Source organism: Coturnix japonica, chromosome 3, assembly GCF_001577835.2.
Source record: "Coturnix japonica isolate 7356 chromosome 3, Coturnix japonica 2.1, whole genome shotgun sequence".
NCBI lineage: Eukaryota > Metazoa > Chordata > Aves > Galliformes > Phasianidae > Coturnix > Coturnix japonica.
Window position 1 is genome coordinate 25,350,579 of NC_029518.1, and position 14,527 is coordinate 25,365,105.

Genomic DNA, 14,527 nt, shown 5'->3' on the forward strand with positions numbered 1-14,527 from the left:
TTCATTCCTCACCCTGCTACTCTGCCATATTACAGCCTTAGGAAAAAGTGAGATGACTGCTCTGCAGACACAATTATCCTACGTTAAAAAATTAAAATAAATAAATAAAATATTGACATTTTAATTGATTTCTGAACTCGACAATAAACTCTAAAGAGGGAGTTTAGGATCCTTGCTGCCTATCATTTGGTTGCAATCATTGATTTCTAGCAATTGCTTTACCATAATTTATCAGCCAGTGTAATCTAACCTTCCCTTTGTTTCTGGAATATCGATCCACTAAAGATGACTCTTCTTGTCTCAGCAGGGTACCTCAGTCAGGGCTACAAAGCATGATAGATAGAGGAAAATTTTACTTTGTGTTCTGAAGAGAAGTGTTTGCTGAATAAAGTCCAGTTTTATAGCATCATCTTCACTAGAAATGATTTTTCCTTATGAATAAAGTGCATCATTAAAAAATCCACTAGACTAATTACTGTTCTTCATTATGTTCAAAGCAGTGTGTAAGGGAGGTAACACTGCAGATAGCACAAGGGCAAAAGCTGTTCTAGCTATGCACTGAGATCAGGACTGCCCTTTAAATTTGTGGTGTAAAAGTATGCAATCAGTTTACATTGTAGAGTCAAAGAATATTGAAGGTTGTAAGGCAGCTCTGCAAAAAATTGAATTCACCTTTCTTATCAAAGCTGGGTCAAGTAGAATAGGTTGATCATAACTGTATTCTGTCATGTTTTGAGCATCTCCAAGAAAGGAGACTCCTCAGCTTTCCTAGGAAATCTGTATTGGATTTTGGCTACCCTTAAAGTAAAACAAAATTTAAAGTGGTGGGTTTTTTATATGTTTAAATGAGTTTTCCTGTATTTCTATTTCTGTCCATTTCTTGTCCTGTCACTAGATATCACTGAGCAGACTGTGGCTCATCTTTTAATTTTCTTGCAATCACATCTTTTAAGGTCCCCTTAAGCCTTCTCTTCTCCATAATGAACAGCCTTGGTCTCTCAGCGTGTTCTAATATGTATTTAAAATTTTCTATTCTCCTTTTCCTTCCTTCCTTCCTTCCTTCCTTCCTTCCTTCCTTCCTTCCTTCCTTCCTTCCTTCCTTCCTTCCTTCCTTCCTTCTCCTTCCTTCCTTTCCTTTCCTTCCTCTTCCTTCCTTCCTTCCTTCCTTCCTTCCTTCCTTCCTTCCTTCCTTCCTTCTTCCTTCCTTCCTTCCTTCCTTTCCTTCCTTTCTTCCTCTTCCTTCCTTCCTTCTCCTTCCTTCCTTCCTTCCTTCCCTTTCCTTCCTTTCCTTCCTTCCTTCCTTCCTTCCTTCCTTCCTTCCTTCCTTCCTTCCTCCTTCCTCCTTCCTCCTTCCTTCCCCTTCCTTTTCCTTCCTTCCTTCCTTCCTTCCTCCTTCTTCCTTCCTTCCTTCCTTCCTTCCTTCCTTCCTTCCTTCCTTCCTTCCTTCCTTCCTTCCTTCCTTCCTTCCTTCCTTCCTTCCTTCCTTCCTTCCTTCCTTTCCTTCCTTCCTTCCTTCCTTCCCTTCCTTCCTTCCTTCCTTTCTTCCTTCCTTTCCTTCCTTCCTTCCTTCCTTCCTTCCTTCCTTCCTTTCCTTTTTCTTCCTTTCCTTCCTTCTTCCTTCCTTTCCTTCCTTCCTTCCTTCCTTCCTTCCTTCCTTCCTTCCTTCCTTCCTTCCTTCCTTCCTTCCTTCCTCCTTCCTTCCTCCTTCCTTCCTTCCTTCCTTCCTTCCTTCCTTCCTTCCTCCTTCCTCCTTCCTTCCTTCCTTCCTTCTTCCTTCCTCCTTCCTTCCTTCCTTCCTTCCTTCCTTCCTTCCTTCCTTCCTTCCTTCCTCCTTCCTTCCTTCCTTCCTTCTCTTCCTTCCTTCCTTCCTCTTCCTTCCTTCCTCCTCCCTTCCCTCCCTCCCTCCCTCCCTCCTTCCCTCCCTCCTCCCTCCCTCCCTCCCTCCCTCCCTCCCTCCCTCCCTCCCTCCTTCCTTTCCTTTCCTTTCCTTTCCTTTCCTTTCCTTTCCTTTCCTTTCCTTTCCTTTCCTTCTTTCTTTCCTTCTTTCTTTCCTTCTCTCTTTTTTTTTATTTTATTTTTTTATTTTTTTTCCCTCACATTATATTGGGAAGAACAAATTTCTTCTTCAGTTGTTGGAGAAAATATAGAGGGAGATGACAGCCAACACAGAGCAAACAAACCAAATGATGGGCCTAACTCTTAGCTCAGTTGTCTGTATTTTGTTTCCTTTTCATTTGCTCCAGTTTAGTAACTGCAGTTACCAAAGAAAGCAAGAGACTTCTTGGCATCTAGCACACCCACAGTTCACCCTTATTACTGATAAATGGGAAAGTGAGCATGAATATTCTCCAGTGTGTGTCAGAGACCCAAGAGAAATCAAGTTATTTAAAAAGGAGAAAGAAAAAAATATCTTAATGAAATCAAGAATTACATTCAGGGGTGGTTTTATTGTCGTGATCATTTAGTTCTCTTCAGCCAGCTCAGAGGTTTATGATTATTGTTTGAGCAACAAATGACAAATACCCAATAATGTCCTGGCAGTGATACCCTGCAGAGGACCTGTCACAGAGGATATATTCATCATCCCTATTATTATTGTCAGCAAGCACCACTGGGTGCCTCTGTAGTCAGAGAATGGAGATGTTTGTGAGACTTCATTCCCAATTAGCACTGTGGTGTATGTTGGTCAGGGTTTCTTTACCAATTTTTTTTTTTTCACTTTCACAAAAAATCTGTGATTCAGAGACCCATGCTTTGAAATCTTTACTCACATTTTACTCATGCAAACCTCCCACAGATCCTGACAATTGAGGCTTCAGGACTTGGTCCGGAAGAAGGAGGAGACAGATGAGTAACATCCTTAATAAGCCAACCAGCATGAGTGTGGCAGTCTTAGTTGGGAAAAATTAGGCAGGAGAAAGCTATTTCCTGAAGGATATGCTTCCCTCTTCTTCCCCACTTTTCAAGTTATGGGGACACATGCATCTCTGTAGACATTCTTGCAAGTGAAAATGAGTTGGGTGTGTGTCAAGGAGTTAAGTTTCATCAGAAGGCTGTGTTGAGCTGGAGCATTATAAAATAATTCAGAAAGGTGTTAGGACATGGGGTTACTTACTTGAGGTAAGAGATCAGCATCCTGGGTCATTTAAACATCACTGGGAGCAGTGGGACAATAAGCCTATAAGATAATCCAAGAGTTGTTGTTTATGAATTATGATTCTCTGATTTTCCTCATCTCTTCTGTTATATGATTTTTGTGGTTTCTCTCTCTTAGTGGTCATAAGTATACAGACAGCATAAGGGATGAGTAGTAATTTTCATCCATGTTTAAAAAATTAACACAAGCAAAAATATTTCATAGACATAAAAGAAAACACCTGTTGATGGTCATTGCCTCTCCTTAAAGTCCTGGAGGCCAGAATATCTTATCTTGTGGTAGCATACACACCATGCCAGTTTGAGTCTCCAGCTTTGGGGGAGGACAGTATGGTCAAGAATAAGCTCTGAATTTGTCTAGAGGGCTGAGTTTCCTTGATGCTTTTCAGTCTGAGTCAGTCACGGCAATTGTACTGCTCTTATTCACTTGTTAGCTTTTGGCAGTGGGCAAGGATAATGTGTTCATGCTGGTCTACTTAGCTTTGACATCATCCTTGAGGGGAACTGGGCGAAGAGGATTGAGGCATCTGCAGATCCTGTAAAGCACAGAGCTGTACTTAATTAGCTCAAACTAATTCAAAGAGACCTTTGCCATACCTCGTGCTCCCTAAGCACGCACACTGGCATGGAATAATTTCTATGCTGTTGTCACTGGTCTCCGTGTCCTTCTGGTTCTCCACTAACTGCAGACTCTGTGGAAGCAATGAATTATGGTAATCAGCATGGACATAGTTTTCCACTTTCTTGGCTGAAATATTTCTGTTTTCCTTTCCTGGGGTGAAAATGTTGCATTTCAGTTTTTCTTAATTTTTTTTGCTGAAGATATGAAGCTTGTACTTCTCTACTGAAAACCGCAACTACTTGTTTTCTTATACAGGTGAATTTTTCATGCCTATCAGACTGATAAAATTTATAAGAGCTGTCTTCTATCCACTCTGGGTGCCATTAGTGCAGCATGTTTTGCTTTGCAAATGTTCTATAGGGCTCTTGATCTTTCTTGAAGTCACACGTTTGTCTTTCCACCTCAAAGATTGAAATATCTTGCCAGCTATTTCTGGAGTGGTAGAGAATAAGAGCTGAATTTAAGAAGGAAAATTCCCATAGTGTTGGGCTTTGTTTTCATAATAGCCTAGCAGAAATTAAACATACAGACCTTTGGGATGTCTTGTAATTTGCTGAAAAATGCAGTCTCTTCTTTGAGGATGCTTATGAATGGTGAAGAAAGTGCTACTCTTGCAGTATGAGAATACCTCTAATTGTTTCCCCTTGATTTTCTGCTAAGGCATCTAGACCTAAGGGCAAGGAAGAGTATATTGTATCCACTGCAAATAAATCAGTGCTATTAATTGCTGATATATGCAGTATGACCTTCAGAGCTAATACACAGCTGCTTCTAATATCAGGAATACTGGTTTAGAATGGGCAGTGCAGGGATCTGGCCCTAGATCAATGAAGGAAATGTCTTGAACAAATTGGGACCAGAGAGGTCAGTCTTCTAAAAAACATAATTAAATTGGGCCTGAACTGGAAGGCTCACACATCAAAGACCTTCAGTGATCAAATGATTAGGGAATGAAGGAAGAGGGGGAGCAGCAGAAAGGGAAAAAGAAACAGGCAAGAGTGTGTGAGACAGAAGCTTTAGATATGGTATTTGAGAAGCAGAGAATGTTTAGAAGCAGGAAGAATGATATTTAGTCAAAGGCAGATTAGGAAAAAATAAAAAATAAAATAAAAATGTTTGAAATACATAGCAGGATGTGTTGGCACACGCTAGAAAACAAAGAGCAAATAAGGTAATGAAGAACAATAAAGCATGCAGGAAGACAGTATTAGGAATGCAATGAGAAAATCCATGGGTAATGGAGCCTGTTGTTTGCAATATAAATTTAAATGCAGCATGTAGCATCTGGCCGCTCTTATCTGAAAGGATTGTTGTTCTGTGAGTAGTTGTTGAGCAGAAACTACAAAGTGAAGCAGAATGCATATTTGAAATATCTGGGGTTGTATATTTTATTTTATTGCATGTTTTACCTTCATTTTAATTTTAAGATACCTCTTGTTTTTCTTTGCTTCCTTAGCACCAGTGAAAGGTGCTATATGGAGAGCCTGGGGGATTGAAAGCTTTTGTTTACTCATAAATAAACACAGCAGGAGTAGCAAAAAAACAGCTATCCTTATCTTGCTTTCCACTTATCTTCCTTTACCCTCACCTGGAAGACTTCCCATCTTTCCTGGGACAAGGTCTCTGCAGACCTGTCCATGACTGACAGAAAAACAGTAGTCACTTCTATCATTTTACATTCAAATGCTCCAGACAACCTCATCAATATGACTGAAATGTCACGATATGTTTATGTTATTGTTATTTGCAAAGTAATGGATGAGGAAGTCTTTTAAGTCTGTTTGCTTTCACTGTGCTGTTTGCCTTTGTATTCATTTGCCTTGGTCAGGAGTTCTCCATAACCAGAAGAGTTAGAAATGCACTCTGCTATTTATTTACTCATTACCTGTGAAAGTTGAGACTCTTCACTATGGTTTAAATGACCAAACTATCAGGGAAAATATCAGGAAAGCAGATTTGAGTTACAAAAAGTATAGAGTGATGTAGATTATACATGGAAAAATCATTACATGAGGAGAAGGTCTGAAAGTAAAGAGAGCTATACTGTCTAGGAAGGACTCTGAGAGTAATATTGGGAGTGATATTTGAGCCAGATTATGTACCCTCTCAGTCACCTGAAAAAACAAGGTAGTAAAGGTGTCTTCTGTGAAGTACATAGAGGTCCTGGTTCTTGCTAACTTACTTAGGAATCCTAACTTGGGGTATTCAACAAAAAGATGAATGCAGTATCTTGTTAGTGTGAACTTTTCCTGACGTGCTTCAATTGGTCTTGCCCATTTTTCATAGCATCTCCAAATCTAAAAGTAACTTTCTGCACTCAAATTTATGAGAAACAACAACAACAACAACAAAAAAAAAAAAAAAAAAGGAGTTTTTTATGTGAATGGGTTTTTTGTTGGTTTTGTTTTCCCAAAAAGGCAACAAGTTCATATTAAGGAGAGAATTCCAGTTTTAATTATCTTCCTTTTCCTTTGATGTGGAAGGAAATAAGATTATATAAAGGTTTTTTTTATAAGAATTAGAATAAGCTAGGCATAAAGAGCCACTTGTGGAGTTGATGTTATGGCTGAATAGAGAGGAGCTTGGATTCAAATGATGAGAACAGACTTTGAATATTACATCTCACATCATAGGCAATATCTCTGAGATGGTTGCTCCTTAGAACATCATTATCATAGTATCATAGTCTCGTGCGAGTTGGAAGGGACCTTAGAGATCATCGAGTCCAACCCCCCGGGATACGAGCCTCCTGTGTAGCAGAACGGCACTTCTACCACTTGCGCCACAGGGGGGATTCGAACCCAGGGCCTCTGGTGTTGCAACGCGGCATTCCTACCACTTGTGCCACCCGGGCACACGGTATTTGCAGTTCAAAACAAGTAAGAGACAGAATAACTGATAACCTCTCCTGTGCTGATGAAGCAAAATGCAGGACTGCTCTAAAGAACCAGATAAATAAATGAACTGGATGGTTAAAAATAGAAAAGGGACTCGTGAGTTTATGGATTGGATCTGATAGAGATTGACATAGAGCACTAAAAAATAGGAGGTAAAGATAAATGACAGGGTGCATTAAATGAACAGAAGAAAGTGAATGGACATGCAGATAGTCTGAGATAAAAATAAAATAGAAATTTCTAGTTAGTGCATTTGAAATTAGTGCTCTACACATTCTCTGCCCCTGTCACTGAGAAGTCACCATCCACCACAGGTGTGGATACACTGGAAACCTGTAGGAAACTGGCCTGAACTGCTATTGGTACAATGTATCCCCATGCCCTGGGAAATTTATTATTTTATCATCTGGCCTGGAGCCACTAGGTAGCTGCTCTGCTGCTTCAGGCTTCTCTTACTGCCCACACACAGTTTCTCATCAGCTGGCTTAGGCATTTCAGGGACAGTGTTTTGCCCTTGAAGAAAAGGGATACTGCATATTACTGATGTACAAGTAGATGTGGAAGTGTGTATCATGTGGCGCTACCAATGTCTCTCTTTTTACCAGATGCCTACACCTGAATTTTCTAAATAACTTCTTTCTTTGCAGTTTGGTTTTTTTTTTGTATGCTTGCATGCAACTGCCTGCATATTTAAATTGTATACATATTAAAAAAATACTCTGGTTGCTAAGCAGTTTTTTTTGTCTCAACAAATTAGGCAGTAAAAGTCAATGATTTCTAGTCACTAAAGGCAGATTATGGCAAGTAGGGAAAATTTCTCAGATAAAAACACACTTGTCAACAAGGTTTAGCTATGATTTTTAAGGTTATAATGGGCCTTATGATGAGTTCTGCCTCAGCTGGGTAATTTATTGTTTGTCCAGAAGTTTTACCCAGTGACATGTATTAATCCATGTTGACCAAACATATTTGTATGATTGTTATGGTTTTGTGAGAGTACTTTAGGAAAGGTATGAAATGAATAATTCTGAATATTTGTTTCCAGTGTTTCTGAAATGTGATGTTTTCATTTTGAAATTATGTGTTTTATGTGGGTATTTGCCTCAAGCAGCACAATTTTTAATGAAGGATTATGTCAGTCCTGCCTATTGGACTTACAGTATAGGACTGAGTTAATTCAGTAACTACAATCAGCATTCAGAGACTGAACCACAAACTTCAGGACAGATACAAATGAAACTGACCTTAGCATTGAAGGTGAAAATCTTTTCAGAATAAAAGTTTCCATCTTCTGTAGACAAGAGATTTAGGCTAATTGCTAAGTAGCGTTTTAAGCCTGTAGTTCTTTTACCCTTTTCCCTGTGTGCTGCCAGAATGAAGTATTTTCAGTCCAAGTTTCAAGTGCTGTGATGCCGGATCAGTCAAGGTCTAGGGCTTAGGCATAATGGAGTGATGGTGCCTGCATCCTTTATGTAGAAAAACTCTCTTATTCTGTAAACTAGATCACTAAAAATGTTGAAATTTGTGCAGTGTGGCTACAGAAACAGTAGCCACCGCTATAGCAGCAGTGCAGTAATTCTTAACAGAATGAGGTTAAGATTGTTAAAAAATATATATCTCAGAATTTAAGACCCACTGAAATGTCTTCCTGAGGATGTGTGTGCCTGAGTGGTCTACTCAACTGAGTTCTATTAGGACCATAGAATGAGCTAGCTGCTTATTAGACACCAGTGAACCTGTACAGTTCAGACCACCTTAGAAGCAAAAAGGCCTCTCATCTAAAAACTTTTAATTTTGGTTAGACCCTTTTCAGCAACCAGGATATTAAAAGCATCTCTCTTTTATGTGGCTCAAGATACATTATTTCCTTTGTAAAACTCCAGTAAAGCTGGTAACGTCTCCACTCCCATCTCAAAACTTGGTCTATGTTCTTGAAATGCATGAGTAGTAAATATTTCCGAGGCTCTGTACTGCAAATTTTATCTGAAGTGATGAAAATGTCCCAAATGTGTTGTGGGGAATTGCCAGGCAGGCTCAGAAGTACATGGAATATGTTCACTAAATTTTATTTTCTCAGGAAATGAATCTCAAAAGCTTGACTAATTTTGCACATTTCTCAAAACTAAATGGATTATAAGGATGTCTTCTTTTCAGCCAGGTGCTAGTAAAAGTGAAGTAGTGTCTAACAGACTTGCACCTGGTTTCCTCTTGTCTTAAGATCACTTGCTGAATTTCATAGGAATAGATGTAAGTGCTCTAGGGTCACTAAGGCTGTTAAACACACAGACTATTCAGCAACCAGGGGTCTACATATTTGGCATGCAAGCTGCACATTTCTCCTTGATCTGAACCACTTCAAAAGAAAAACAAAATCCTCATGTATGCGCATATGGGAGCACATACACTTATCAAAATACTCTTTCCAAGGCACTGCCTATATACTACAAGAAGGTGACTCTAGGAAGGAAACTTTAGCATGTATTTCAAGAGCTCAGCTAAGCAGTAACAATGGAAACAGAACACTAATGTTTTAACTGATTCTGAGTTTTGTTTGGTAACAGTTGGGATTACTGTTGTCTTTCAAGATTTACAGTTTGTACACCTCCATGGACATGCTCACCATTGTTTTCTTTGGCCAAAGTAACAAAAAATATGAAGAAATGCCTTGATTGCAGAGGTTAACCACAATGGAACAAGAGTAGGTATATGCAAAGTACTGCTTTCAGTGAAAGAAGTGATATGACTCAGTAAACTGGGAGTGCTGGAAAGATGAAAACTTTTATCTGCATTAAAGCTCTGAGGCTTCTGTTCCAGATACTATCGGTGTTACCATCCTGTACTTCGCAGAAAAACTGCTATGAGATCTGAACTTCCTCTGCCAAAATCCTGAAGTGAATAGGGGTTTGTGGGTTATAAAGTGCATTCCACCAAGATTATAGCCTAGTGCTGTATGGATGCTCATGTTGTAACTAAATTACACCTGGCCTGTCTCTGACCAGCCACACTGATTATTTGAGCTTTTGATAAATGGGTAGTTGTAGTCTTGGGAATGATAAAAGAATGGGTAAGACTAGCATATAAAAGAAAGAAGAGACTGGAGGCAGGAAACTATAAGCAATTATGAAAAGTGAGAATTTTTTTTCCAAGAGATGCAAACAAACAGACATAAGTTTTTCCAAAGAAAGACTGAAAAGAGACCAATATCATTCTCTTTGAGACAGCTCTGCAGGAGAAAAATTTGCGTTATTTCTTTAGGAATTTTTTGAGTGGATTAAATCAGACTTCATAACGTGAACCCGCTTGAAAATTGCTTTTTTATGGATTATCCTTATCTCTGCTCCACATCCAGTTTTCTGATATCTATCCATAAAAGAAATGTTCTCACATTTAAGGCCATCCTATGAGTTAATTTCATTTGGAGGCATATGCTTCTTTAACAGAGCTCTTCCTAAACATGACCAAACAAGGACATCTTCTAGGCCTTGGAAGGACAGAGGAGAGAGGATGGACCCTGAGTGATTTGTAAAGGACAGAAATCCAATGAAATAAAGTGCATAAATGAACTCTGTGGTGATAGTATTGATGAATATGTTGTACAAAGGGCAGTGAATCTACTAAAATTCACCAGGGTTGCATTACTATGTGTCATGGTTTAACCTGGCAGGTGGCTGAGCACCACACAGTTGTTTGCTCACTCCCCCCCTTCCCAGTGGAATGGGGAAGAGAATAAAAGAATAAAAATTAAAAAATAATAATAATAAAAATAAAATAGAACTTGTTGGTTGGGATAAAACTATTTACTAAGATAGAGAAAAGGAGAATGATAATAATTGTATTACCTTTTGACTGAGGCTCTACTACCTCCGTGAGCAGCAGGAGAGAGCAATTAACTCCTGCCCCTCCCCCCCCTCAGAACTCCTTCTGCATGATGTTATGTGGCATGCAAAATCCCTTTGTCCTAAGTAAATTGTAATAATTTGTTCCCTCCCAGCTCCTTGGGTCCTTCACTGAGAAGGGCTTTGGCTCTGTATCACACTGCTCAGCAGCAACTAGAAACACCGGTGTGTTATCAGCATTGTTTTTCCCCTCAAATCAAAATGTGACATCACACCAGACACTGTGAAGAAAACAGTTCCATCCCAGCTGAAACTGAGACACTATGGAAGCAATGCTGATCAAATTAATGCAGGTAGACCTTGCTAAGGATAGCTACGAATAGCTTAAATAGTGTGTGTTTGTAAATGTTTCCACTCTGTCATTTATAAAAGATAGGGTAGTTGGAGAAAGCAAGCATTTCACATGTTAATGCTAATTCTTTTCAATAAAGCCAGCTCTCAAAAAGGCATAGCTATAATGTATGATCTAAATTGCAGTGTACAGCTGATAATATGCAGCTTTACCCCCAGAGGAATGCTAAAACCTAGGTGAACACAAAAGATAAATAAAATTAGTGTTGGTATCCTGATTGTGAACCTGTGAGCACCTACGTATGACCAACTTTCAACACCTATACAGTTTCAGAGATGCTCATGAAACTAGCAGTGGCTGAACAACAAAACTGTTTCAATCTGTGAAGTCCTGAGGACAGATTCTGATGCAGAGGTGTTAGTCATCACTAGATGAATCAGACAAAATAACTGTATGGATCAGGGTGTACTGAGACCTCTACCATATAGTTAACGGAAATGTAAAGGATTAAGGAATAATTTTTATCCTGACTTGACTCAATCCCCTTTTAAGTGCTGTCAGTTGCTTCAGAGAATACCTGTGAAACTTCACCCATCACTGCAGTCCTTCAGGCTTTGCACCTATAGGGTAGACAGAGTGACAAGAGGTTCAATGAATACAGAGATAAGATATTAGAAGGTTAAGAAAAAAAGAGAAGAAAAAAAATAAATAAATTCATTTTTTCCAAAAGCACCTATAAACCCGAAAAAAGTGTAACAACTCATCCATACATTCCTGGGAAGCTCTATCCCTGTGTACTAGGAGATAGACTAATGAGAGCCACTACCCATCCACCCTTCTCTGTATTTATTTTTTCTCCTAGCCTGCATACTGCAGTGATACTTTTCTTGTCTGACAGCTGCCTTGTACTTGGTGCTATGGTATGCAAAGGTTATTGGAATTTATATGCAAAGCTCAATGGATATAGAATTAAAAAATGCCTCAGAGGCATTCTTGAAATGAGATGCCAAATCTCAGAAGTTGTATCTTTATGAGGAAAATTTGAATACAAAACACCAAGGTTTATGACTCTTGCACATATTAATTCATACCAATATATGTTATAAGAGGACTAAGGAGACTATTTTTCATCTTGGGCTGAGAGAGAAACCCTGCCAGATTTACTGACTCGCTGTGAGAAATCTGCTTTAGCTGGCTGATGGATACCTTTTAAATGTAAATCAGAATGGTTAGTTTATCACAGGGCTATCACAATGAGCCTGTAAAATGCTTGGTGCTGCAGGTCACAGGAGATTTGGGAACAGGGTGAACAAACCTCTCAGCAAAAACAGACCCTAAAGTTAACAATTCATATTCTGCTTTGTATGAATGTTACCAGAACTGAAATCAAAACAATTTTTATTATACATCCATCTCCTTGGCAGCTACCAATTACCTTGACTCTGTTGGAGAGACTAGATTTTAGAAGATAGTCATATAATAGACTCCCATATTCTTTCCATGTCTGCAGTGTAGGTGTTTTGCCTTTCTGGAGGGAAAAGAGATAAGCAGTTGTCCTGAAAAGGCCCCAGATGTTCTCTATAAAGTCCTGCCCGCAACAGCTCTTTCCAATCTGCTGTTTGTAAACACTTGGGTGTCTATCCTATTTGCTGTATCATGATTTTGTCACATCAGGACAGGCTCAGAAGCTTGAAGTACAGATGCTGGCAACAGATCACAAAGGCTAGAAATGTCCTCTTCAAACAAACAGTATTTACATTAATATTTTCAAATGCATTCAACAACTGGAGTGACAATAGTGATGATATTTGCATCCTAGTGCAGATGTTACTGATTTGTTCTTCTGCTGATAAAAGCAAATGATGTGCTCTCTGCCTCTTTTTCTTGCACACATGCAAGCACACACAGAGAGATGACGAGCTTTCAATCCATCCACAGATGGTTTCCCCATCAGGGCTTTGCCGTTTAGATCTCCTGCTTCATAGTCTCCTCTCGGTGTTGCAGTCCCTATTTTCTGTAATTAAATTCTGTTCCTCCCCCCAGTTTTTCTTTTATAAATGCTTTTCATTCTGATGCTTAGAGTCAACTGTCTCCCCAAAGCTCTGTGATATTTAACAGCATCCGGAAAAAATGTGGTTAGAGAATTGGGACACTTAAAGGAGACACTGCTCTCCTAAGTGTGCATTCACATTTATGAATAGATATTTAGAGGGTGGGAATGTAGATGAAGGAGAAGCTATGAAAGGGCTTATTACTAATTAACTGTATCTATTTCTCCCCCTTTTAAACTGCTTTTTTGTTTATAATTTCAGCTGGTAGGGTAATGTGCTAAATTAAAGCTGCAGAACACAATTATAATTAAGATTCAAAAAGCCAATTGGCTGTTAGTAAAATATTAATTGATAATATAAGGGATATTTACAGCATTTTGCTAAGTATGCTGCAGATTTGCATCAGTAACTTAGTTGCTAAGCTCCAAACATTTTATTCAGTAGCTTTTTTTTACTCCTGGAGGTAAAAAATTAGCCTTCTCAAGCCATCCTTTCTAAAAGTACTTTGCTTTTATTTTGTTTGCAAAGTTCAGCAAACACAGATGCTTCAATCCTTTCCTAAAGAACAGCAAAAGTGTTATATAATTACTACCACTTGCCATGCAGAAAACCTTGGCATAACTGAACTACCATGCATAGTTCAGCAATCACAGCATCTTTCATATCTACAGCTCCATGTTACCCCATGTTTTAGCAGGAGAAACCAAACCATCTTACCTGTGAGAGGAAGCAGATTCTTTTATGTACAGCCGCAAATGTAGGGCTCATGTTACTGTTTCTTTCACAAGGAGGGGGAAAAATGATTTTAAGAGCTAAAAAACATTGATGGAGGTGATAGATTTTCTTCTCTGTTTGAAGTGTTTTACTACTGGATTAAAAAATGACCTTCATAATTTATTTTAGTTTTACACAACATCTGTATAACTGTCATTTCCGCTGTGTGATGAACTATAACTAATGGCACCATGATTTTTTTGTGTCATGTGTTTGCTAACATTTTAGTGGCCACATATTACTAAATATTAAAGCTATTATGAGACATTGCATGTAATCCTGTCACGTGTACATCAGTAACAGCACCAGCTTAGGCACAGGTGACTATCCACCACCTACAGAATGCAGGGAACAACATGACTTTACACCTCCCATGCCCACTGAGGGAACCATCATGAACTCCTCTGCAGCAGGTGGTACAGGAGGTAGATAGTTGTTATTCAGCAGAAATGGCAGTGAGTTGTAGGGGCACAGAGATCAGTTCTGTGTGTGTACTGAGAGCAGCCCTCTGTCATGCCCCAGGAAAATCCAGCAGTGGCATCTTGGAAGGTCAGCACTGGAGAGGCAACTGATAAAGCATGAGTATGACTCACATCTTATTGTTTTGAGGGCTTCTCCCAGCCACAGTCAGCCCTCACAGTCAGCCTGTAAATCACAGAATCATAGAATTGTAGGGGTTGGAAGGGATCTGGGGAGATCATCTAGTCCAACTCCCCTGCTAAAGCAGGTTCTCTATAATAGGTCTCACAGGAAAGTGTCCAGAAAGATCCGGAGAAGGAGACTCCAATAATTTTGTTTATTTTTCAAAGAAGAATACTTGACAGTTCAAACCAGAAAAG

The 14,527-nt window shown here is 39.1% G+C and overlaps 1 protein-coding gene across 1 annotated transcript in view; it reads left to right on the forward strand.

Annotated features, from left to right (window-relative positions):
* LRFN2 (leucine rich repeat and fibronectin type III domain containing 2) overlaps positions 1–14,527 on the forward strand; it is a 146,593-nt gene that overhangs the window by 95,896 nt on the left and 36,170 nt on the right. The window lies entirely within an intron of this gene.